The sequence below is a fragment of the Sus scrofa genome, chromosome 11 (assembly GCF_054392235.1).
Source record: "Sus scrofa isolate SSC_HxYL_T2T_F1_AM1 chromosome 11, Sscrofa_HxYL_maternal_Yorkshire_Landrace_v2.0, whole genome shotgun sequence".
NCBI classification, from domain to species: Eukaryota; Metazoa; Chordata; class Mammalia; order Artiodactyla; family Suidae; genus Sus; species Sus scrofa.
The window spans coordinates 62,420,886-62,447,506 of record NC_139393.1 but is presented as its reverse complement, the minus strand read 5'-3'; the positions used below and the strand labels follow the sequence as shown (position 1 = coordinate 62,447,506).

Sequence of the window (26,621 nt, the reverse complement as noted above, 5' to 3'; positions counted from 1 at the left end):
AGACCTAAGCCTACACCAGAGCTCATGGCAACACTGGATCCTTAACCCATTGAGCGAGGCCAGGGATTGAACCTGCATCCTCATGGATACTAGTTGGGTTCCTTATCGTTGAGCCACAACAAGAACTTCCTCAATTGTGCAGTCTCTTAAAATCCAAGTGGCCTTCAAATTTATGAAAATAATCTATATATACAGACACTTTAATTTATAAGATCATTTGATAAATTAAGGATATTCAATCATTATTACCATAAATGTTCCAAGTATCCTCATAGTTTATTTTTCAATTTAGTCTCTCACTTCAGTTGATGTGTAAGAGTTTACATTTCTATATATTTGAGAATATTAAACTTTCTTTTATAGGATTACACTTAGAAACATTTTCCTTATTCCAATTTACATTAAAATATTCTAAAGTTTATAGTGACTTTCTTCCATTTACATTTTACTCTACCTGAAACTTAGATGGATGCATACTGGGACTTATTGGTCTGATTTGGATGTGTTTACACTGCATCTAACTTTTGGTTTATATCCCTGACATTACATTGTTTTTCTTTATACTTTCCTGGTTTGATTGCCTAAAAGACATATATATTCACATTTTCTTGTGGACATGAAGCTAAAAGTTAAGTAAAGTTTTCCTTGGTTTTCTCTAGAAAGTTAGAAAATTATTTTCTTCTTTTAGGTTTAACAGTGACATTTCTTTCTTTTTTTTATTTCAGTATTTTTTCTTTCAACCCTATATTTTTTTTTCCCACTCGGATCATAAGGAGGGGAAGCAAGGCTGGCAAGACCCTATCTGGATTGGAATGAGGTACTTTAACAGTTTGCTAGTGAGTAAATATCCCTGATGGAAGAAAATGCTAAACATTTAAAACTAAGCATAGTGAAAAAAAAAGCCAATACTTCACTGCTTCTTGGAAATTGGCACCAACTTATTTCAAAGAATGAATTATAATTTTATTATTTTTTCCCTTTAGTAAATGAAATTAAGTTGGAACATTCCACAAGTTTGACAGAAACCTTTTGTATTTTGTTTTTTCTTATTTCTCTGGAGACATTTATGTAATAATGGGAAAGGGGAAGTTATTGATTTTTATCATGATGTCACTTAGAATGAAGGTCTTATTTTTAAAATATTGCCCTTTGAACTGAATATTGTTCCTTAGCAGAGAACAGACAAAAACAAGGTAATATACAATTTACACAATCATGTCCTATATACCATCTAGCTATCAAAGCCAGATAATGCTGCATTATTGAGAGAACATGCAATTTGTTCAGTAATCTTGTATCATATATCAAAAAACCAGTTATTTGGAAAGAGTAGTTAAATGATAGAAAATCACTTCACATAGGAACTATATCTAGTCAGCTGTGATGGAGCATGATGGAGGATAATGTGAGAAAAAGTAGGTATGTATGTGTGTGTAACTGGGTCACTTTGCTGTACAATAGAAAATTAATAGAACACTGTAAACCAACTATAATGGAAAAAATAAAAATCATTTTAAAAAAAGAAAATCAATTCACTAATGATATGGAGAATAGTCTTATTATCTTATACCTGAAAAACCACAGATAGGAGCACAGGATAAAGTTACTCGGGGAAAAAAAGATGACACATATCATAGTTTATATCTTTCAAAAGAAGATATCTTGTGCCAGAATATTATATGTTTTATCATAAATGTAATGCTTCAAATATGCTTGCAAGATAATTGTTTTAAAATTCAAGATTTTATATAAATAGTGATTGCAACATTGGAGTAAAATAGCATATTCAAAATTTCATAAAAATATTCAGATTTTGGGAGTTCCTGTCGTGGTGCAGTGGTTAACAAATCCGACTAGGAACCATGAGGTTGCGGGTTCAATCTCTGGCCTTGCTCAGTGGATTAAGGATCCGGCGTTGCCATGAGCTGTGGTGTAGCTTGCAGATGCAGCTCGGATCCTGCATTGCTGTGGCTCTGGCGTAAGCCGGTGGCTATGGCTCCAATTAGACCCCTAGCCCGGGAATCTCATATGCCATGGAAGCGGCCCTAAAAAAGGCAAAAAGACAAAAAAAAAATTCAGATTTCAGAATCTAAAAGTCCGTGAAAATACATAACACATTTCAAGTATAAATAGTTATGACACAAAATAGAGAGTACAACTACATTATTTGAAATTATTTTAGGCATATATTTAATTTCTACCATAATTGAGTAATAATGTTAAAAATACATCATACATCACCTAGTGAAAATTAATACTGTATAAAATAAACAGTCAATTATCTTTCTTAATATATGATTGTTAAAAATGAGGGCATTAATTTTGCCACCAAGTGAGGAATTAATTTTGGTACCAAATTTTCCAAAGTTATAAGTAATAAATTTTCTGAAAAGTTTATTGTGATGTAATTTACAATTTCTAAAATTCACTCACTTAAGAGTACAATTCAGTGGCTTCAGAACCTTTTTTTAAAATTTTTGTTATGATTATTATTTTTAATAGTTATTTCCCCAATACAATTTTTTTTCTACTGTACAGCATGTTGACCCAGTTACACATACATGTACACATTCTATTTTCACACATTATCATGCTCAATCATAAGTACTACACAGCAGGATCTCATTGCTAATCCATTCCAAAGTCAATAGTTTGTATCTATTAACCCCAGGCTCCCCAACCACCCCACTCCCTCCCCCTTGGCAACCACTAGTCTATACTCCAAGTCCATGATTTTCTTTTCTGTGGAAAGGTTCATTTGTTCAGAATATGATATTTCAGGTGTTAAGTGATATCATATGGTATTTGTCTTTCTCTTTCTGACTTACTTCACTCAGTATGAGAGCCTCTAGTTCCATCCATGTTGCTGCAAATGACATTATTTCATTCTTTTTTATGGCTGAGTAGAATTCCTTTGTGTATATGTACCACATATTCCTAATCCAATCATCTGTCGGTGGACATTGGGTTGTTTCCATGTCTTGGCTATTGTGAATAGAGCTGCAAAGAACATGCAGGTGCATGTGTCTTTTTCAAGGAATGTTTTGTCCAGATATATGCCTAAGAGTGGGATTGCTGGGTCATATGGTAGTTCTATGTATAGATTTCTAAGGTACATCCATACTGTTCTCCATAGTGGTTGTACCAGCTTACATTCCCAGCAACAGTGCAGGAGGGTTCCCTTTTCTCCACATCCCCTCCAGCATTTATTTGTGAACTTAGGAATGATGGCCATTCTAACGGGTGTGAGGTTGTATCTCGTGGTAGTTTTGATTTGCATTTCTCTAATAATCAGGAATGTTGAGCATTTTTTCATGTGACTGTTGGCCATCTGTATATCTTCCTTAGAGAAATGTCTCTATAGGTCTTTTGCCCATTTTTCAATTGGGTTGTTGGCTTTTTGGTTGTTGAGTTGTTTAAGTTGCTTGTATATTCTAGAGATTAAGCCCTTGTCAGTTGCATCATTTGAAAGTATTTTCTCCCATTCTGAAAGTTGTCTTTTTGTTTTCTTTTTGGTTTCCTGTGCTGTGCAAAAGCTTGTCAGTTTGATGAGATCCCATTGGTTTATTTTTGCTTTTATTTCTGTTGCTTTGGGAGACTGACCTGAGAAAATATTCATAAGGTTGATGTCAGAGAAAGTTTTGCCTGTGTTCTCTTCCAGAAGTTTGATGCTGTTTTGTTTTATATTTAGGTCTTTAAGTCATTTTGAGTTTATTTACATGGTGTGAGGGTGTGTTCTAGTTTCATTGCTTTGCATGCAGCTGTCCAGATTTCCCAGCAATGCTTGCTGAAGAGACTGTCTTTTTCCCATTTTATGTTCTTGCCCCCTTGTCAAAGATTAATTGACCATAGGTGTCTGGGTTAATTTCTGCGTTATCTATTCTGTTCCATTGGTCTGTCTGTTTTGGTACCAGTACCACAATCTCTTGATGACTGTGGCTTTGTAGTATTGCCTGAAGTCTGGGAGGGTTATGCCTCCTGCTTGGTTTTGGTTCCTCAGAATTGCTTTGGCAATTCTGGGTCTTTTGTGGTTCCATATAAATGTTTGGATTGTTTGTTCTAGTTCTGAGAAAAATGTCTTTGGTAATTTGATAGGGATTACGTTGAAGCTGTAGATTGCTTTGGGTAGTATGGCCATTTTTACAATATTAATTTTTTCAACCCAGGAGCATGGAATATCCTTCCATTTCTTTCATCTTCTTCAATTTCCTTGATTAATGTTTTTTAGTTCTCAGCATATAAGTCCTTTACCTTCTCGATTAGGTGTATTTACAGGTATTTGATCTTGTTGGGATGCAATTTTAAAAGGTATTGTATTTTTGTATTCCTTTTCTAATATTTAATTGATAGTATACAGAAATGTAACTGATTTATAAATGTTAATCTTATATCCTGCTACTTTGGTGGATTTGTTGATCAGTTAAAGTAGTTTTTGGATTGAGTCCTTAGGGTTTTCTATATATAGTATCATGTCACCTGCATACAGTGACAGTTTTACCTCTTCTCTTCCTATTTGGATGATTTTATTTCATTTGTTTGTCTGACGGCTGTGGCTAGGACTTCCAGTAGTATTTTGAATAACAGTGGTGAGAGTGGGCATCCTTGTTTTTTTCCGTATTTTAGTGGGAAGGCTTTCAGCTTTTCTCCATTGAGTATTGTATTTGCTGTGTGTTTGTCATAAATGGCTTTGATTATGTTAGGGTATTTTCCCTCTATACCCATTTTGGTAAGAGTTTTTATCATGAATGGATGTTGGACTTTGTCAAGTGCTTTCTCTGCATCTATTGAGATGACCATGTGGTTTTTGACTTTTCTTTTGTTAATATGGTATATGACGTTGATTGATTTGTGTATGTTGAACCATCCTTGTGAACCTGGGATGAATCCCACCTGGTCATGGTATATGATCTTTTTTATATGATGTTGGAATTGGATGGCTAAAATTTTGTTGAGAATTTTTGCGTCTGTATTCATCAAAGATATTGGCTGAAATTTTCTTTTTCAGTGGTATCTTTGTCTGGTTTTGGAATTAGGGTGATGGCGGCATCATAGAATGTCTTTAGGAGTGTTCCTTCTTCAACCTTTTGAAGAAGTTTAAGGAGGATGGGTATAAGTTTCTCTTTGTATATTTGGATGTTTGGTAGAATTCACGTGTGAAGCCATCTGGTCCTGGACTTTTATTTGTAGGGAGTGAAATAGATCAACTGAACAGACTGATCACTAGAAATGAAATTGAATATGTCATAGAACCTTTTCATTATTCTAAAAAGTAACAATGTGCCCATTAACATTCACTACCCTTTCTCCTTCCCTAGCCCATTGAAAATATTAATCTATTTTCTTTCTCTAGAGATACACCTGTTATGGACTTTTCTTATAACTAGACAATATGTATGTAACCAATTGCTGGCACTTTGCATACAGTTGTAACCGGCTTTTTGCACTCAGAGCAGTGTTTTCAAAGTTTTTCCATATCATAGCATGTTTCAGTACTCCAGTCTTTTGTATTTTAAAATAATATTCCGTTGTATGGATATGTCACATATTTTGATGTGACTCATTAGCTGATGGACATATGAGTTGTTTCCACTTTGGACTATTATGAATAATAATGCTAATTTCTTTCCCCACTTGAGAATTATACATATAAAAAGAAAGTTGTTTTTTTTCCAAAACTTGAAGTAGCATAAAGCTCTCTCAGTCTAGAAAAAATCTTTTCAGTAAGCATTTTCAGCAAAAACTGAATAATTGACTTGTTGGTATCAGTGTCTGAATATGTAATTTCTATTTCAGAACTTTTACAGTATTGAAATAAATGTATAATGAAAATCTATTTAAGAATTGCCCTTTCTGAACTTCACTGCTTCCTTTGCCTTTAATCCTGTTCAATTAGCAATACTCTTAAAACTAGTACATGATAAATCTGTTGCAGATGAGAAATAGGGATGCATGAGAAACACAAAATAATGGGAGAGGCTGGGGAAGTCATACCTACCCTGGGCTTTGGGGAGTGACTTAGAGGGAAAGAGAGACAAGAAAAGGAAAGAGCATAGAAGGATAATACTCTGGGGTAAAATACTGTTTGAGATACTCAGAAAAATAGACAGCACCATGCTGAACCAAACTTTCTGACCCTCAGTGTCAGAAAATAATCTATACTAAATTTTCAAAGATAATTTCTCTGAAGCTTTAATAAAATGATAACATAATACTTCCACACTTTTTTTTTTTAACATTGCGCTCATGCATCACATAATGCTGTAGAAAATAAAGTATATTTTATGTAGGCCTCATTTATTAGGAAAATTCAGAGCCACTTGTAATCACAAATTAACTTTGCTTGAAAAAGGAAGCATAACTTCAACAAAATATAAGAATCTTCATTGATTTTTTTCCTAGTGACTTAATATATGACCAGTTTTGCAAATTTGATAAAAAATGTATAAGCAATTAGAAAGGAAATTATTTTTCTTATTTTAGGGCATAAAATATTTATACCAGTTATTTTTTAAATTAGTATCGATTACTTCTGCTGAGTACATCTAAAAAAATTATCATTAGTTAAAAAATACTTTTATTTGCCTTCTAAAAACACCTAACATACATTAATATGTATATCCTTAAAGCATCTATTATTTTTAGTAGTTGAAGGCCATAGAAACAATTATATTAAAGGGTTTCATATATACAACTAAAGAGCTGATTTATCTGATTTACAGCACATTGCCTCAAAGTAAACACATATGATTTGGAGAAGTTTCATAATTTATGATTACTTTATTAAAGTATTAAATTTATCCAGAGATTCCCATATATATCAGTTTCCAAATACATTCCATTTAGCATACTTCAACTCAATAAACATAGTATGGCTCATAATTTTCTATCCATTCAACCTACCAGATTTTCTCATATTCCTTTTGCTAGTAACTGACACAATTTTTTTAATTAAAATATAGTTCATTTACAGTGTTGTGCCAATTTCTGCTGTACAACATAGTGACCAAGTCATACATATGTATCTAATTCCTTCATCTGAAAACCAGGTATTAAATTTGACTTTCCCTATATGTTCCATCCCATTGAAGATAACACCAAGTTCTGACAAATTCCCCATTCAGTGTTTTACCATTTTTCTTAGACTACAGTCCTAACTCCTTAACCTTCCTTTTAAGGCCTATTTATTATAACCTTTTTCTTGTCTTTCTTGCCAGCTTCCTTTGTGTATACTTCTTTCAAGTTTCTGTCATGATACTTGAACCACTGGATACTACTGTGTTCTCTCTGCCTGGAGTGCTCTTCTTCCTCTTTACTTTGTTAATTGTATCAGTTTCAAATGTCCTTTTCTTAAGATCACCACTCACTACTGAGACTAATACTAATTGTATGCCCATACATAGCACTTATTAGAGTTGCAGTTTTCCATTTACCTTTGCAGTTTTCTCTGTACCCTTTTCTCAAAGAGAGCATTAGAATATGCTAATTTTGTTTGCTATACCCTCTAGCACTTACCACAGTAATAAGCCCATGTTAGAGACTAAAATGCTTTTTGAATGAATGTGTGCATAAATGAATGTGTGCATTTGAGCCTGGGTGGATTTTAAATAGACCTATACCACTCTTAATTTATATTTGTATGCGTGTATCTATGGCTCCTTAGCAAACATTCAGCAAAACCCCAACTCTGTGGAATTACCAACTTCTTATCCCTGCAATTTGGAATAGCATAACTAATACAAAATTCATGTTTCTGGAATTCCCATTGTGGCTCAGTGGTAATGAACCAGACTGGTATCCATGAGGATGCAGGTTTGATCCCTGACCTCGCTCAGTGGGTTAAAGATCTGGCCATGAGCTGTGGTATAGCTTGCAGTTGCAGCTCAGATCCCGCATTGCTGTGGCTGTGGCATAGGCTGGCAGCTATAGCTCTGATTTTACTCCTAGCCTGGGAACCTCCATATGCTGTGGGTATGGCCCTAAACAGAAAAAAAAATACATATATAAAATTCTTCTTTCTTTTTTTGTATTATTACTTGAGTTAAAACAAGATATTGTATTTTCCCTATAATCATAAATAATATTTATGGAACATTTGAGTACATTTCTATAAGTCAAGTCAGCTTTAGTTGTAAACATGAGTATTTAGCTTTTTCTATCTTTATGATCAGCAGTCATTAAAAAAAAGTTCCAGAACATTCAGAATTACTGATTTATTTGCCAAAAAGCTAGGTAGAGGGAAAAATCATTGCAGTATGAAAGAACTAATGAGAACTTATTTTCACTTTTTTATCATGCAAATGAACTATCAAAATTTTAAATCATAATCTATTCTCTGACAGACAATAAGTACTAAATTGGAATATGTCAACTCCTTGGAAATAGTTTTATTGCTTAGCTTCTCCTGTTCCTCAATGGTATCAAATAAAATACATAGAGGAAACACAATTGATAAATCAATTGTCAATGTTAGATAATTAGTTCCATTATTCCAAATTTAAGTATTAAAGTTTAATATATCCATTACAAAATTGCAGAATTGTCAGAATACTAAGAAAATTAATGCTCATAAATACAGTGCTTAGCTGAAAGTTATAATTAAAATTTTGAGAAATAATTCAAGACATATCAAAAGATCCCAGATGCCTTGTGTTTAAAGACTTTAATAACTGTTCATGCATATTAGGCATTTTAAAAGAAACTTGTTTACCAGATTTTTAGAAAATTATCTTCAAGTATTTCCTGAAAACAAACTTTAAAAAACTTAATGAATTATGCCAAAGGATTAATCACTTTAAAATAAAGCATTAACCAAATAAAAATATAAACATTTTCCCAAAGATTCCAGGAGTATTTCCTTAAAATCTAAAATGATTATATCCTGTTCCAGTGTACTTTTTCTTTCAAACAAACTGGTTAAAATTAATTTTGGTATATTTTTTTTTCTTCATTTCCCTGACTTCTCTCCATGTATCTTGAGCTTTTTTTTTAAATTGGAATATAGTTGATGTACTATATTATGTTAGTTTCAAGTGTATGAGATTGTGACTTGACATTTGCATACTTACAAATGATCACATTTTCTAGTAACCAGCTGTCCTCATACAAAATTATTATAATATTATTAATCATATTCCTTACGTTGAATATTACATCCTTATGGCTTATTTATTTTGTAACTAAGAAAGCTACAAAAGGTGGACTCTGTTAACATGTGCACTGAATTCAGTATTTTCCTCTTTGTTAACCGAATGACCTTTGATAACTTGTTTAACCTCTGTTCTTCATTGTTCTCATCTGTGAAATGTGGCAAATAATAGTGCCTATCAATAGAGTGATTAATAGCATTAAATAAATAAGTACAATAACAGTGCCTAGGACATAATGAACCCTCAATTCTTAGCATTTATTGCTGTTTTTATTTCATCACCTGCTGAAAAAAAATGCTTAAGAAATAGGACAAGATAGACAAGGTTAAGCTTTTGCTCAGTATTGGTTACCCATTCTTTTGTTGTTGTTTTTGGCTGCACCCATGGCGTCTCAAAGTTCCTGGGTCAAAGATTAAGTCTGGGCCACAGCTGTGATCTATGCTGCAACTGTGGCGATGCCAGATCCTTAACCCACTGTGCCAGGCCAAGAATCAAACCCACACCACTGCAGAGACAAAATTGGATCCTTAATCGGCTGTGCCACAGTGGGAACTCCTTATTCTTCATTAGGCATAAAAATAATGAATGCAGAGCAAGTTAAGTTGAATAGTAGCATTAATATCTTATGTGAATAGAATATGGTTTTAAACTAAAAGTACATTGAACATTTTAATTTTTAATACCATTCTTATGGCAGCCAACTATAATTTGGTAATGAAAAAGAAGGAAGCATAGGACTGGCAATAAATAGAAGAAAGTATGGGGAAACAGTTCATCATGCTACATCTGGAATTGAGTAATTTAGGGTAAGCATCCCATTTCTGTCACTTGCTAGTCCTATGCTCTTGGCCTCTTGTTTTCCCACCTGTAAACTCTGAATAAACAGAGTTTCTACCTCATATGTTGTTAAGTAAGTACGATCTTCTATTAAGTCAAAATAAATGCTCACTATGACTACAACTATTGATATATTAATGATGGAAGCCACAAGTTGAGTATCACCATAAAAGTCACCAAAATATAATGGTTTTGATTTCTCAGTTGCATTATATTTTCAAATTCAAAAGATTAATCTTTTTAATATGAATAGCTAAAGCAAGAATAACAGATAAAAGAATTCCATTGCTAAGTGTTCTTACTGCAAAAACAAAATAAATCAAAACCAAAACAAAAACCCACAGAATAGGAGGAAACATTTAGGATGATAGATATGTTTGTTTGGATATTGACTGTCATGATGGTTTTGCAGGGGTATGCATATCACCAAACTCACCAAATAGTATAAAATTAAGTATTTTGGGGAATTAATAATTACTTAATGAAAAAATTTTTAAAAAGGAATATATTTATCTGATTTAATAATATTAAGTAATTATAAAATTCCAATTTGCTCACCTGTGTACCTATATATATAATGTGTAAAGGAATAGTTTTTTATTAGAACATGCTGTTGCCTAATCTGTGAGATTTAACTAAGGCGACATTTGAGACTTTGAAAGCAAGATGTTAATCAAGCCTAAAAGTACTATGGAATCCATTCTCTAAAATTGAAGTGTCCACCCTATATTTTAAAAATAAGTAAATTAGGAAAATTACCTGGTGAATAACTCAGTAAATTAATCAAAATGAACTAATAATTAACTGACTATGAATTCTCCAGCTGTGGACAGATATAGTTGATTGATTAGGCTTTGCGAATTTAGGAGAAATTTATATTAGCACTGTTGTGAGTTAGAGTTTGTAGGAAGTAATTTTTAGTTGTTAAGGGACACTGACATTAGCTTTGCTTTTCTAGATATAATCTCTCATTATTAAGAAAAGAAGGATTAACATCGTGCTGATCATTGCTTTGAGACAAGTGCTTTCTAGACAAGAGTAAGGCATCACACAGAGGAAACAGTCATACCTGCACCACCACTTATAAACTGCTACATGTGTTGCTACACATGTGACCATTTGGGCCTATTATTCAATGTAAAGAGCCAAAAAACAACACTGAAATAGCCCACCACAAAATACCACCCCCAACACCGGACTAAACTTGTTACTTCTGGATGTTGTTACCTATTTCCTTAAGGAAATTTATTATTGGAATAAAAATCAACAATTAAGCCAAGTCTAATAAGAAGAAATAATTTCCTAAAACATACCACTATGTCACAACATTCCTCTGAAGTCATTATCACAAAGCAGGTGGAAAAATTACAGTACAAAGAGGTTAATCGTCTAATAACACAAAATAGAAAGACGAGGATCACCCAACTCACTGATTCTCATGCCAACAAATTAAAAGTGAACTACCAAGTGCTTTTCCTACATGACGTATCTATTGCAACTAATTAACACTAATTAGCACTATTCTTCCACTCCGCAAGTCTTAAGGTATTTTTGGAAGACTTGTCATCTAGAAAATTATTTAGTGTTTGGTATTATTTGATGATATAGCTTCCAGGAAACTCAGGACAAAATATTCCCCCACAAATTATTCTTCCTTTGCTTGGGGTTACCATGAGCTACACATGAGGGCAAATAGGAAAAAGGAATCAAAATACCCCTTTTTTAGTCCCTCTACAAGGACCTACATCTTCCAGTGCATAGCTCTGGTAAAAGCCTGATTGGTATGTATGGTTTATGCTTTAAGGGAAGCCATTCACCTGCATACACAATACAAAGTATAATCCTAAGGGGTAAGTTTGTCAAAGAAAGGAAATTTATCATTGTGACAAGGCAGATCCAGATCAGCTCACTTAGCCTGCTATGTTGAGGAGAAGGGAGAAATATTAGACCAGTCAGACTTTTCTAGATTTGCTTACCATACGGACAAAAAAAAAAAAAAAAAAAAAAAAAAAAAAGGAAAAAGAAAAAAAGAAAAGAGAATTATGTGAGAATAAATTATGCATTTAAAACTGAGTGGGGGGAGTTCCCATCGTGGAACAGCGGAAAATGCATCTGACTAGGAACCATGAGGTTTCAGGTTTGATCCCTGGCCTCGCTCAGTGGGTTAAGGATCTGGCGTTGCCATGAACTGTGGCATAGGCCAGCAGCCATAGCTCTGATTAGACCCCTAGCCTGGGAAACTCCATGTGCTGTGGGTGTGGCCCTAAAAAAAAAAAAAAAAAAAAAAAAAAAAAAAAAGGTAAAATTGAGTGGGGAGCCTAAGTTACTTTAATAGTGACATAGAAAAATGAATTAATGAAATTAATGAATATGCAATTCCTTTTGGCCTAGGAATCCCAAAAACCACCTGTAAGTTTAATAGATCACCAGAAACCATAAGACTCAAAACAAAAACAAAAACTGGGAGTTCCCGTCGTGGCACAGTGGTTAACAAATCCAACTAGGAACCATGAGGTTGCAGGTTCAATCCCTGCCCTTGCTCAGTGGGTTAACCATCCGGTGTTGCTGTGAGCTGTGGTGTAGGTCACAGACGTGGCTCAAATCCCGCATTGTTGTGGCTCTGGCATAGGCTGGGGGCTACAGCTCCGATTGGACCCCTAGCCTGGGAACCTCCATATGCCACGGGAGCGGCCCAAGAAATGGCAAAAAGACAAAAAATAACAACAACAACAACAAAAAAACAAAAAAACCCAAACTGTTGTAACCATGATTATGTTTTATTACAGTGCAAGAATACAAAATAAAATCAGCAATGGGAAAAGGTACACGGGGTGAAGTCCAGTAGAATTAGGGGCAAGTTCCAGTGTTCTCTCCCAGTGGAGTCACACAGATAAGCTCAATTTCCTAGATCTGTGTGGCAAAATGTACGAAGTAATGCCAACAGTTGAGCGCACCTGAGTCTTGCTCAGGATTTTTTGAGGGGTTTAATCATAAAATGGACTGACATCAACTTACATCCAATTCTTTCTCTGGACGCTGCATTCTATCAACAGCCTCCAGAGGTCCAATATAGTTACATCTTGTCATCTCAGTGGAGAGAAGTATTCTTGATACTTCCTACTCTTCTATCTTTGCAGAATCATTTCACTGTCTTACAGATTTGACTTTTTGTGTTACACTGTAGTTATTTTTTGGCATGGTATCAGCATTTGAAATGATGAATATACATCAAGAGGATTCCATTCTTCAGAGTTAATTTGTTCTGTTCATTTTTCTTTATATTTTAAAAACATCCTCCTATTCATTATGCTAGAAAACCTCCTAGAGTGTTTGAAGTTATTGAAGAAAAACATATTAAAGCAGAGTGACAAGCAGTGACACACCAAAGTGAAGTTGTCATATAGAAAGTCAAAAGCCAAAATTAAGTAAATACAGACTGAGAAACAAAGTTATAACCAGCTTTAGATATATCCAAAAAAAGAAGAGACCAAATCAAAGAGTGGAGAACAATATTTTTGCTCTTGCTGTTGAAAATGCTATCATCTTCACACAAACATTCAATTAACAGCATGATGACAGCAGTTGAGGGGTATCTAAGTCTGGAAATAGAAACTGGAGTTCTATGTGTTCAGTTTAATAAGCTCTTAAGAGTTTTAAAATAATATTTCAAAGATAATCTAGTTAACAGAAAAATCAAATTATGCAAACAGGCCTCACTCTCTCAAACTGACTGGTGTTCAAGTTATTTTTTTCTGCTTGGAACCTTTCAATGTACCTTAATAATTAGTTTCACAATGAATATGAAAAAATTAATTATTTTAAAGGGAAAGACCATATTAATTATTTCATGAGAATTAACATATTTTAAAATTATTTGCCTTGAAGTAAATAAAACAACAGTTAATAAGTAAAGTGATAGGATTTGTCTCAAAGTTGAATGATACAGCAAAGCCCATACCATGAAATTTTAAATTATATATATATATATATATAATCATTTAATCAAAATGTTTTACTGGATAATCTAAGCTATAGGAAACATGGGTTTTAGAAATGGATAAATGTGTTCAAATCTTACTTCTAACAGTTACTATGTGTGTGGCATTCAATGATTACTTAAGTTCTAATTTCAGTCTCCTTTCTGATAAATAGGGGAAAAATAGTATCAATAATTCAAAGTTGTTAAAAGGATGAAAATAGATAATCTATGTAAAGTCTTTATTAAAGTACCCAGCTTATAGGTAAGTCTCAAAAAACAGTAGATGTGATAGCAGAACACATTTACTGCCTGCATATTATGTGCATGTTCTAAATAATTCATGGGAATTAACTCAATTATCACAACCTAGAACTTCTGCATTTCACTGCTTCCTGAGTGTACCTTAAATAAAAATAAAAACCATCAACTCTTGCACAAAATTAAGGCTGTTTATATACTTCACTCATCTAGTCAATAATCATTTAATTAGATCTTAGCAAGAGAGACACTTAAAGGTTCTGAAGCCAGTATGCCTCAGTATAAATTCTGGCACAGATATTCATTCAGTGAAGGAACTTAAGCAATTTATTTAGCCTCTTCTTGTCTCATAAAGTGTATGTCACAGAGTGGTGCATTAATATAGTCAGAGCCCTTTAACATTTTCTGATGTACTGTAGGTACTCAATAAGTGGCATTGAACAATATAATTATTATCGCTAGTAGATGCTGGAACCTGAGTATATTTATCAGCATATTAACAAAAGGGTATCCAATCTCATAGAGTAAGTTAAGTATATTAGCAAATAACAGTATAACAAATTGGTAGGGAAAATGATGTGTGGGATATATGAGAGGTACAGGTAAGAAAATGGGAGGGTCTACTGAAGGGTAGGAGTTAGGATACCAGGAAAATATTGGAGGGAAGAAAAATCACAGGGTTTGGCATAATCTGAAGTGACTTGGGAATTTATGTAGTTGGGAATAGCAAAATTGGACAGACATTTGGCAAGATATGCAGCTATAGACACAGGCCAGAGCTAGATCATGGGAATCCCTATAGGACATTCTGAAGACCCTATCCTTACAGGCATCTATGGATCATCAGTGTGTTTTTAAGGAGGTGATATAATAAATATTTATCTTTCCAAAAATATATGTCTTCAGTATATAAGATACATTTCTAGAGAGGTGAATGCAGGAAGACTAGTAAGAGGGGCTAGGAAAAAGCTTATCTCTTACTCAGGAATAAGGACCTGGAATCTCCCAGTGAAAGTGATAACAGGAAGGATAAAAAGCATTTTTAAATTGTATGAAGATAGAGCTGAAAGTAGTTAGTCAACAAGAGATGGTTGTGTTATGGTGAGGAGGAATTCTCTGAGATGAGCCTCCAAGTTTCGAGTGAAAGCAGGTTGTAGAACACATCACCTGAGTGAGTTAGGAGACTCAGAAGATAAAAAGTCCTAGCCATGCAATTGCTTTGGAAACTAGTTACAGTTGGCCGCATGCCTGCAGCTTACAAGAGCATGGGAAACAGCTTTGTGAGTCATTTGCAAATATAAAAATGACTAAAGAGGATGCAGTCTCCTTGGGGATAGATGATAAGAGAGAGAAGAAAATTTGCAACAATTGTGTATGCTGGAATAGTGCTAAAATGCCATTGAAAGTTCATCTAAACCTAAACCTCCTGATAGAAGTGTTCCCTCTCTTACACTCTTGCCTTTTGGCTGCATCTGTGGCATGCAGAAGTTTCTGGGCTGGGGATTGAACCAGTGCCACAGCAGCAACCCAAGCCACTGTAGTGGCAATGCCTGCTGAGCCACAAGAAAACTCCACATTGTACCTTTCTTAAATCTATCTAGTCTATGAAAATGCAGCTCTTTGAAAAAATAAATGAATATTTTTATTTCCAACGAGCATTTAACATTTTGTCTATAAATATGAACTTTATACAGACAATATTTTTACATTGTCTTTACAGTATTACCTGGAATATTAGATGCTTTTTTTTTTTTTTTTTTTTTTTGGTCTTTTTAGGGCGACACCTGCGCACCTATGGAGGGTCCCAGCCTAGGGGTCCACTCGAAGCCATAGCTGCTGGCCTACACCAGAGCCACAGTAACTTGGGATCTGAGCCGTGTCTGCGACCTATACCACAGCTTATGGCAATGCCGGATCCTTAACCCACTGAGTGAGGCCAGGGATTGAACCTGAGTCCTCATGGATGCTAGTTGGATTAGTTAACCGCTGAGCTACGATGGGAATTCCAAGAAACATTTTTTTTTTTTGGTCTTTTTTTTTTTTTTTAATTTTGTCTTTTGAGGGCTGTGCCCACAGAACATGGAGCTTCCCAGGCTAGGGGTCTAATCGAAGCTGTAGCCACTGGCCTATGCCACAGCCACAGCAACGCGGGATTCGAGCTGTGTCTGCGACCTACACCACAGCTCACGGCAACACCGGATCTTTAGCGCACTGAAGGAGGCCAGGGATCAAACCCACAACCTCATGGTTCCTGGTTGGATTCGTTTCCACTGCTCCACGATGGGAACTCCCAAGATACATTTTCTTAATTTCCAAGTACTTTTTTAACAAATGTATGTGAAGAGCAAGTGTAACACAACTGCTCCAATAACTAATTTGGATCTCAAATTGAATCAATTATTGAATTAACCAAAAAAAAAGCAGCAAATTTGTGAAGATTTGGATAATTTAGAAATAAATCACCAGAAAAAGTGATGAATAGCCATTCTAAAACTTGTTTAAATAAAACATACCGAGGTCAGTTCTACTTTCCCTGTACAGGAACTTCCATATCCCTCAGGTGCAGCTGTAAATAATAATAATAGTAATAGTGATGATAATAATAATAAAGCAGTTTAAGAGAAAGCAGAAAACCTTATTTTTTATTTTTAAATCATGAATTAGGTATTGCCTACTTTTTTAAAAAAGACATAACTGCAGTCCCAATACAATACAACTGCAATCTACTAGTTTACCAACTTTTCTCTGAGTAGAACCCTTTTATAGAAGTCATCTTCTATTGACTCAGTGACAGGGATTGAAAAGTTTTGAATTTACATCAAATATGAAATAAGACCATAAACATACAATGATTTTAAGCCTGTATGAAAATTATCAATCATCTATAAGCCAGATGCAGTATTAGCTCTCAAATATATAGATAATGCCACTTACGAAAACCAGATATGTAAGAATGAAGACTTGAGATGGAAGAATAAACTGAGAGTTTAATATTTTGAATTGTAGTTTCCACAGGATGCTCATGTCAAGTGAAAAATTAAAAAGTGACATCAGAGATAATCAATTTGAATACAGCACATTTAATAGTACAAATTATAGGACTTGAATAAGTGGCACCATCTATCCATTTCCTTTAATAGAAGACATTGTATTTGGAGCTCTACCAAAGAAAACAATATAAGGTATAGTGAAGTTGTATAGCATATGTTCTTGATAGTATTTATTGCAAATTTTAAAGCAAAATATATTATAATGTGAGTGAAAATATTTATGGAAAACTGAAACCCTGTGCCAAAGATTTCTCAGATAACTAGTTTAATAAATACTGACTTAGAAGGGATAATGGTAAGATGAATTATCATGGCGTAAATGGTTAAGACCTTCCATAACCCTTCACAAAGAATTGCAACCTCTATATTCTGTTTTTGTGGTAGCCCCTAATCATTATACTCTACATAGACATTTTATCTTTAGGCTGTGTTTCTGATAACTGCGGGATCTCTGCCCTCTACCCACAGAATTTACTGTACTGCTTCGGGATCCCTTTTTCTGTGACCAAAATAGGTGTTTATGATATATATTGTCTCTGTTAAATATCAGTCTCCCATTCTCTCCCATTTTATTTTGCCTGTTTTTTTGTAGCTTTACTCCATGATCCTCCATAAGGGAAAGTATTGATATGAAAATAAGATCAAAAGGCATATTCTACTTCTGGAACCCTTGAGTAAACAGGTAAAATACACTCATGTAAATATCGTGTGGGAATCCACCTTTTAAAATATTACTTTTTTTTTTTTTGGCTTTTTAGGGCTGCACCCGCAGCACATGGAAATTCCCAGGCTAAGGGTTGAATTAGAGTACGTCTACCAGCCTATGCCACTGCCACAGCACCTCCAGATCTGTGCTGCATCTGCGACCTACACCACAGGTCATGGCAACGCCAGATCCTTAACCCACTGAGAGAGTCAGGGATCGAACCTGCATCTTCATGGATACTAGTAAGATTTTTAACCTGCTGAGCCACAACAGAAACTATAATTTTTATGTGGGATAATTCATATAAGTAATACTACAGCTCACCATCTACTGACTCAAACATATTCATTATTTAAATGAGAAAGTACCAGAGTAAAACTAATACACTTTTATTTTGAATTTTAAAATATAGGGCTTAATTCTATTACAGACGTATGCACCTAGAATTCAAAGGCTTTTTTTTTTTTTTTACTTGCAAGAGCTAAGCTCTATGGATGGAAAAAAATGTCATGGAGTTTTAAAAACTTGATGTTGCAATATCAAGGGCAAGTTAATGGAGGATTAAGGATACATTGCACTTACAGCTACAAAATGAGTAGGGGCATTTTGACTGTACCTTTTGCATATAGTGTTAGTTTTTATGCTTTAATGATAGGGAAAAAAAATAAAGAGCACTGCCTAGACCCAAAAGAGAATTTTGGGAAAAAGAACCTGAAAAATTAGATGTTTATTTTGGAACCCCACTCTCTGAAGCCCTGAGGTTTGAGTTAGAAGGAGGTAGAGAACTATGGAGAAAATGTTATTCCAAGAATCATCCAAGTGATATCAGGAGACTTTTGCCCAATATTTTTCTCCATTTTCTATGCACCTCTGGGTGTGTGTGTCTGTGAGAGAATATGGAATGGAATAGTAATTGTTATGATACAGCCATGTTGACTAAGAGGTTTGAAATCACATTTGAAACTTTCTAGCCCTTGAAGACTGGAATGAAGTTACATCCACTTTCACTTAGAAAAATTTTAAATTAATTTAGTTAAGCAAATATCAAGGAGTAAAACATCAAAACAATTTTGAGAAACTTCATTCTGTAAAAACATAAGCTCTTGAAGCATTTCATGGTCTTAAGTCACATCATAAACCACAAGCCCAGAATAAAATGACTGCTGAGAATTCCAAAGCATCTGCCTTTGTTCCAAAAGCCAATTAGAGTCATTCCTGCTTCTCTTATAGCCCATGAAAATTCTCAAGTTCCATGTTCTATAATATATATGACCTGTTCCAGCGCTGAGTAGGACACTATTTTCAAAGGCATGTCCCTTGCACAACACGTTTAATAAATTATATTTTTGTTTGAAATTTTTTTCATTATCTCGAAGTTTCTTCTCCTGAAGACATCCCTGCTCTCTCAGGCAAACTCAGTCACACTTGTCTCTAGACTGGCTACATCTTTTAAACACATCCCTTATAGTTACTACATAGTAACCACAAGTGCAATTGCTATATTATGATTATACATTACATGTTTGAGCTCTTATTTAGCCTAACAATAACATTATCATGTCCTTGGCTGTGAGTTGATATCTAGCATATTTCTAGGCACATCTAATAAATATAATAAAAGAGTATAATGCCATCAAAGATAATGAAAGAAATGATTTCAAGGGCCATCATGTATCAAGTGACCAAGCATGCATGCAAGTCTACAGAGAAATCAGGTAGATTTAGGAAACTGTTGGTGTTAATTTTGAGGGAGAGTTTCTTACAGAGTCATTTGAGAAAAGCAGGAATACAACTGATGGAAGGATAGAATCGATTTAGGACACTTTTTGTGTAAATGTGTTGAAAGACACTGAGAGGACTTTTAATAAAGTGGAAAACTAGTGGAGAAGCTACTAGAACCCAATTTCATTCAGGAAAGCAAGTTCCTAAGGAAGAAGCAAAAATAGCAGAAAAACAGGGCAAGAAGCAGCAACCTCCTTAGTGGTAGATTGGCCATGTGAGTAACTTCTGGCTGATGAAGAAAAATGACCCAGTGTTGGACATTAAGGATATCACCTTGAAAATGTAGGGCAATAACCACTTCCTCCCTCTTTCTTGTCAACAAACTGAGGTTCTGTTATCAAGAACAAAGGCACACTTGATAACAGGTTTGACAACAAGCAGTCTCTAAAAAAATATACACCTTGGCTGTTCACATATCCGCATATCTATTTGCTGATAAACAGAACCCACTTACAATTCCAGTTGAACAACGGGAGCCACTTCTCACACCTCCCTGGAAACAAATTCCACATACCTGGGTGTCAGGTAATCCTCTCCTTCAGGTATGCATGTGGGATATTATATATCAAGAGATCAGCAACTAATAAACTAAATGTGAAGTTATCCATCCTTATACCCAATACATGAAATTAGAAAAGAAAAATGATAAAAATTTTTATTTGGAAACAAAGAATTGGAAAATCACAGTGGTCAGTGGTTCTGGCCGTGATGAGATCCTGCTAGCAGGAGAGTTGCTGCAGAGAGAGGTACTTAGCTTGTCTGACCGTCTCTGATTGAGCTCTCTGAGAAAGACTCTTTTGTCTTATTTCTGGCTTTGCCTTTCTGGAAGTGATTCCTCGACCATGGTCCTCTGTGTGCTGCTCACCCACTCTGTCTTCAAACGACAACTCTCTGAAGGCCTGGGCGAGGAGACAGCACACTTAATCAGATTTAGTCTCAGCGCTCGATCCTACTGTCTTCCTACAAACATTTAATGAAGAGCGAGCACAAACCAAAGGCAAAATCAAATTGCACTTATAGTCATAACCTCTGCTTTAGTGCCCTTCTGCAGCCAATTTTCTCCCTACTTCAGTGCTTTGGAGTGCTACCGAACTGAGCCTATGTCCACTCACTGAACCAGGTGGTGGTAAAGGTAAGGATGGCGTTTAATCACAAGAAGAACAGGCAGCTCATGCTCAAGAGAGTCAAACTCTGTGATGACTTCTGGTGAAGGGTTTTTAAAGGCAGTGTGTATGTAGGGGGGTTATTTCCCATAAAATCTTGACAACCTTCTGATTGGCTGGCCGTGAGGGAACAGGGTTTTCAGGAGTCAATAGGACCAACTTTCTTGTTCCAATCCGTCTGAGGGCCACCTGTTGTTGGTGGTCAGCATGTAGTCAATTTCCTCCACCTGGTTGTAGGGGTCTTTGTGTCTGCAACACTACTTAAGCATGAGCGTTAGATTTATCTTTATCTTTGAAATAGACCTAAGGGTTCTTGTGATGGGTTTATACTTTAAGTATGGCTGGTCTCTTGCCTGGCTGTGCTGTTTTTATGTCTGCATTCTTCTCAAAACTTTCACTGGTGGGGCCCGTTTTTTGTTCCACATGGAAAGCCTAGGAGGTCACAGTCTATTTCCATAGCCTCTTTTTCAAATCGACAATAATCAATAATTGGGGCCATGGAGGAGTCTGTCACTGAGAGGGCCCCTACGTAGCCCTGCTTGGTTTCAGGAGTATAGCTGCAGTTGACCTTAAGCCTTAGTATTATAGGAGAGGGAGATGTCAGTTCTTGGTACCCACAGAAGTTCTTAGGAAGGACCACCAAGTGTGGGTTCTTGGCTTCACGTGGAAAGGAATGCAAGGGGGAGCCAGAGTAAAGGGAAAGCAAGTTTATTTAGAAAGAAACACATTCCACAGGCAGAATGCTACCCTCTCAAAAAGTGTAAGCCACCCCAGGACAGAGTCATAGGTTTTTATGAGTTAAACAACTAGGCAAGATATTCTTGCTATTTGAAGGAAGGGTAGGGATTTCCCAAGAATTGGACCATTGCTCACTTTCTGGCCTTTTATAGTTCTCCTAGGAACTGTCATGGTATAAGGGGGAGTAATTTTTAGTGTTACAATTAAGGTATAATGAGCTAAAGGTCAATGCCCAGACTACTCTCAAAGCCACCGTAGTTTCAGCTGGTTCCAGTTGGTCTTTATTGCATCCCAGCAGTTGTGCTCTGTTTTCATTATCTAGTGCTTTGACCTGCCCCTTTCTCTCCTGGTCTCATCAGAATGATGCAAATCACATAACTTGCAGGCAACATAGGTTTTTTGGTAGCCATGTACTTTTCCATCTTTGCTTAAGACAAACATACCTCTAGGTTTTTAAAATTTCCCTTTCTTTGGAAAGTTTCTAAAAGCTGTAGGAAGCAGCCTAAACATGCCAATAGCATTCATTTTTTTTTTTTCAATTTGGCCCTATCAGCCTAAGCACCTGGTCTGCCTTCCAGCTTACAGAAGGAAACAATTTGACCATTTCACCATCCAGCTCATATTGCACATCCCACATTTTCCAGCCTGTGCCACCCACTTCCTGCTTATTTCCACTGAGCCAAAATATTCCTTTTCTTAGCTTTTTGTTTGTTTATTCACTTTTTTAGATTGCAACTTTAATGTACGTACAGATTATCTGATGGGCCTGTTAAAATGCAGGTTCTGAATCAGAAGATCTGGTGTGGGGCTTGAGATCCAGCATTTCCAACTCCCAGTTGATATCAATACTGCTAGAATAGGACCACACTTTGCTTAACTAGATTCAAGTACCATGCTGCTTCTATCTACTAATTACTGTCTTTACCAGTGATTTCTGTTTAAGGTAGCCAAATTTACTCTGAGCTAGTTTAAATGAAATGGAATTCATGGTTAACACACTTCTAGGGAAACCTGGAGGGTTGAATCAAGAGACAGTATTTTGTTGCTTTAAGAACAAATTCCGAAATAATCCATAGAACCTGGCTATCAAAGGAGTTGCTGTCTTTGCCAAGATCAGGCAGAATATTAAATCTGTCACCATAATCTTGTGCCTCTTCAAAAATCAGGAAGTAGCTATTTAGCTTCTGGCTTCTATACAAGATAACCTCTGCCTTAATCCATAAGAGCAAAATTTCCCACTCTCTGCGCCTCCCAGCACATAGCTAACACTGAATACAAGTTTCATAAGAGTGCATTTAGTTGACAAAACCTAAATAGCTCATCCTCCTAAAGAGACACATCCTGATTGCAAAGAAAATATGAAATAAAACTTTTACATTTCTACTTTCTTCCCACTAGGAGACCTGCATTGGGGTATGATGGACAATCCACAGTATTCATCTATCACAGTCACATTTTCCAAGAGATGGACAATGTCCAAAAACTGCTTAGATGGTTAAGGTAAGAAAAATAGGAGAAAAATTCTAATTGTGCTGCAGATATTTCATGAATTAATATATAATAGTTTTTAAAGTCAAACTGAGACATTTATATTTACAAATTAAAAAAAGAACTATGATGGACTGGGAGTTTAGGGTTAGTACATGCAAACTATTACATTTAAAATGGATAAACAATAAAGTCCTACTATATAGCAAAGGAACTGTATCCAGTCTACTAGGATAGATCATAATGGAAGAGAATATAAAAAAAATGTATATATATGTATAACTGAGTCACTCTGCTGTCTAGCAGAACTTGCATAACACTAAGTCAGCTATACTTTAATAATAATAATAAAAGAACGATGAAGTCCTTTACTCAAATAAAATATTTAATCCAGAGGCGTAGTATATAGATTTCTTATTTAAATACACCAGGTTAAAGGGCTTCTCCACCTAAGACAGCATATTGCCAGTTAAGGTTTTTAACTATATATTACTAATTCAATCTCTAGATTTATAATTTTTATAAGCTTGGGTTAAAAATGATCTAATTTTAAATCATATAAATCTGAAAATATTAAAATGATTTATTTTCATATCAGATATTAACAACCAAATTTTCAAGGTTTTACCTAGAGAAGGGGAGCTATGAAAAGCCAACAATAGTTTTATGACAGTTATTCGCTGGCATATGCTATGAGATTTGTTGCCCAAAGAGATTATATACAAAAACATAAATATATCCTGACATTCAACATTTTAGAGTATTTTATTCTTATTTTCTCTTCTTTTTTTCTCTTTTTGGTCTTTGATTTTACAAATATACATTGCTTCATTTGATAAAAGCTATGTCACTAAAACTGAAAGTAGAAAAACTCAACAAACCATTAATTGCTCTAATTTGCTATTGATTAATATATTTATCAAATAATATGTTGATGAAAATTTGGACAGCAGTTTTTATATTAAAACATTTTGTAAATTCCCTTTATGTCACAGTCGTATTTTATTTTTATAGAAGCAGCTGCATATTGTTTACTACCTAAGCTGAATACTTCAACCGTTAGGTTTTCTCATACTTCACTGATTGAAGTGAATATGTTAGTAGTTCAATTTGCATATACTCTGATTGCCCTGAATATTGTGCAAGTGTATATGTTGTTAAATACAAAAAAAAAAAGTCTAAGTAGTTACTTCTATTAAAGAGATTTAAAGCCCTTGACTTAAAATTAACCCAGCCATGAAGATTTTCCCTGTTACTGTCTCTTAATCTGTTATTAACATATGAAAGATTGCTCTGTTGTTTTTGGTCACTTTTAAATAAAAGCGTTGTTTTGGTTTTCTGGTGTTTCTATTTTGTGATGAGTACCCTCTTGCTTCAAGATTTTTAAAAAAGCCAAAAAAAAAAAAAAAGGCAAATCTCATTGGAACTACATCTTCTTTTGTGATTAATATTGATATATGGAGATATAAGTTCTAATACTTTAACTCTTGTATGGTACACTTTGAGATTTTTATTAATGTAATTTCTATGAACCTATGACTTAGAAGGATGGAAATTCTATTAGTTTGATCTCTAATATGTGCCAAGTTATCAAAAAAATCATTCTCCTTAATTCTCTCAGCAGCTGACATCATTTCACACATAAGGAGACAAACTCAAAGACGTTTAAACAGTTGCTGAAAACTACACACCATGTAAGTAGTAGAGCTTGGAAAATAACCTGGAACCATCCAGTTCCAAATCCTCTAGTGTCTATTCCATCATGTATGCCCTAGACAAAAAAAAAAAAAAAAAGTATTTTTTAAAGATTCAAATCTCTATCAATTAGTAGGTTTGTGTAGTTGAACATATCACTTATCTCCATGTCTCTTTCTGAAAATGAGATAATACCTTTCACATATCAGTTACTTTTTGTAAAAGGTATGAGCTAAAACAAATTTAGGCTTTTAGAAAATCATAAAGCACTCTATTATTTTAAGGTATCCTAAATATATTTACTAGTCAATTGATTTATGTCATAATATAAAAACATGTTTTTAATGATGAATTATATATGTTTATGTGAGGAACTAAAAATTAGGGATGTGACTTATGTTCTCCAGGAATCAGTGTATAATTCAGAAAATAAGTAAGCAGTGATTTGCCTGCAGCATGATGTTACCACATTTGCCGTGATCCTTCGAGTTGTTGCCTTTTCATATACTGTTTCCTTTATTTGGACAGTCTTTTGTCAACTGTAATCATTCTATGTGTTTATGACCCTTTACCCCTGGAAAGACTTCCAGTCAATTCTCATTCTTCTTGAGACTCCTCTTCCTGAAGCAATATGTACACTTATGATAATTGCATTTATAAAACTGTCAAGTGAGTGTTATTCTCTTTGTAATTCTTGCCAGTGTGAACATCACTGGTACATAGTAAATGCTCAAAAATGTTACCTGAATGAGTGGGAGTGTGACTGTAAAACAGCTAGAGTTAGGTGGGGTTTATTCTTCTTGTTTACCTTTAATGTTATGTATTTCATTATAAAAAAAAAACACAAAATAAGAGATCTGTATTCTCTTAATAGATTTGTAGGTGTTCCAGTAGAGTACTATTAGATAAACACAATGTCATACAGCAGATCTCTAGAACTTTTTCATCATGTGTGACTGTATCTTTATACCTGGAACAAATTTGTCATAAAAATAATTTATGAGTAAGAAAACTGAGTATAACATTGGATGACTTGGACTTATTTATTTTTCCTTTGGAAAAACACTTTGCTCTACTACTGCCTAATTTCATAACTGAGTGTATATCACAAATTAATATTTTGTAGATATATATATGTGTATATGTTATTTATATATGTACGTTCTTTTTAATTGCTATAAGAAATATACATTATATGATATGTTTAGAATTATAGAAATGTATTTTCAGTGTGACAAAATGGAAAAGCTTATATATTGTGAAGATATAGTTAAATAAATTCAATCTATTTTATAGTGACAAAATACTGTTCTTTTATAAAGTAATTTTATTTACAGTACATATTACATGTATGGAGAACAGACTTGTGGTTGCCGAGGGGGAGGGGGAAGGAGAGGGAGTGGGATGGATTGGGAATTTGGGATTCATAGATGCAAACTATTGCCTTTGGAATGGATAAGCAATGCGATCCTGCTGTATAGCACTGGAAACTATGTCTAGTCACATATGATGGGGCATGATAATGTGAGAAAAAAAGAATGTATATATGTATATGTAACTGGGTCACCTTGTTGTACAGTAGAAAATTGACAGACACTATAAACCAGCTATAATGGAAAAAATAAAGATCATTATAAATTTTAAAAAATACATAAAAGCTAACAAATAAAAAATTTTAGGAGAATAAAATAAAAATAAAAAATAAATTCAGTCTTTTATAGTGATAAAATAATGTTCTTTTACAAAGTAATTTTATTTATAGTACATATTACATTTATA

At 34.5% G+C, this 26,621-nt stretch overlaps 1 long non-coding RNA gene across 2 annotated transcripts in view; it reads left to right on the top strand.

Annotated features, from left to right (window-relative positions):
* LOC102163241 (uncharacterized) overlaps window positions 1-26,621 on the top strand; it is an 80,937-nt gene that overhangs the window by 27,235 nt on the left and 27,081 nt on the right. Inside the window, exons 3-5 of one of the 2 annotated variants that reach the window (XR_014820066.1) lie at window positions 726-817; window positions 23,058-23,159; window positions 24,772-24,841. This is a non-coding gene — a long non-coding RNA (uncharacterized LOC102163241). Of the gene's footprint in view, window positions 1-725; window positions 818-20,796; window positions 20,891-23,057; window positions 23,160-24,768; window positions 24,842-26,621 lie in introns of those variants that run through there. The other variant, XR_014820065.1, reaches the window with a different exon arrangement.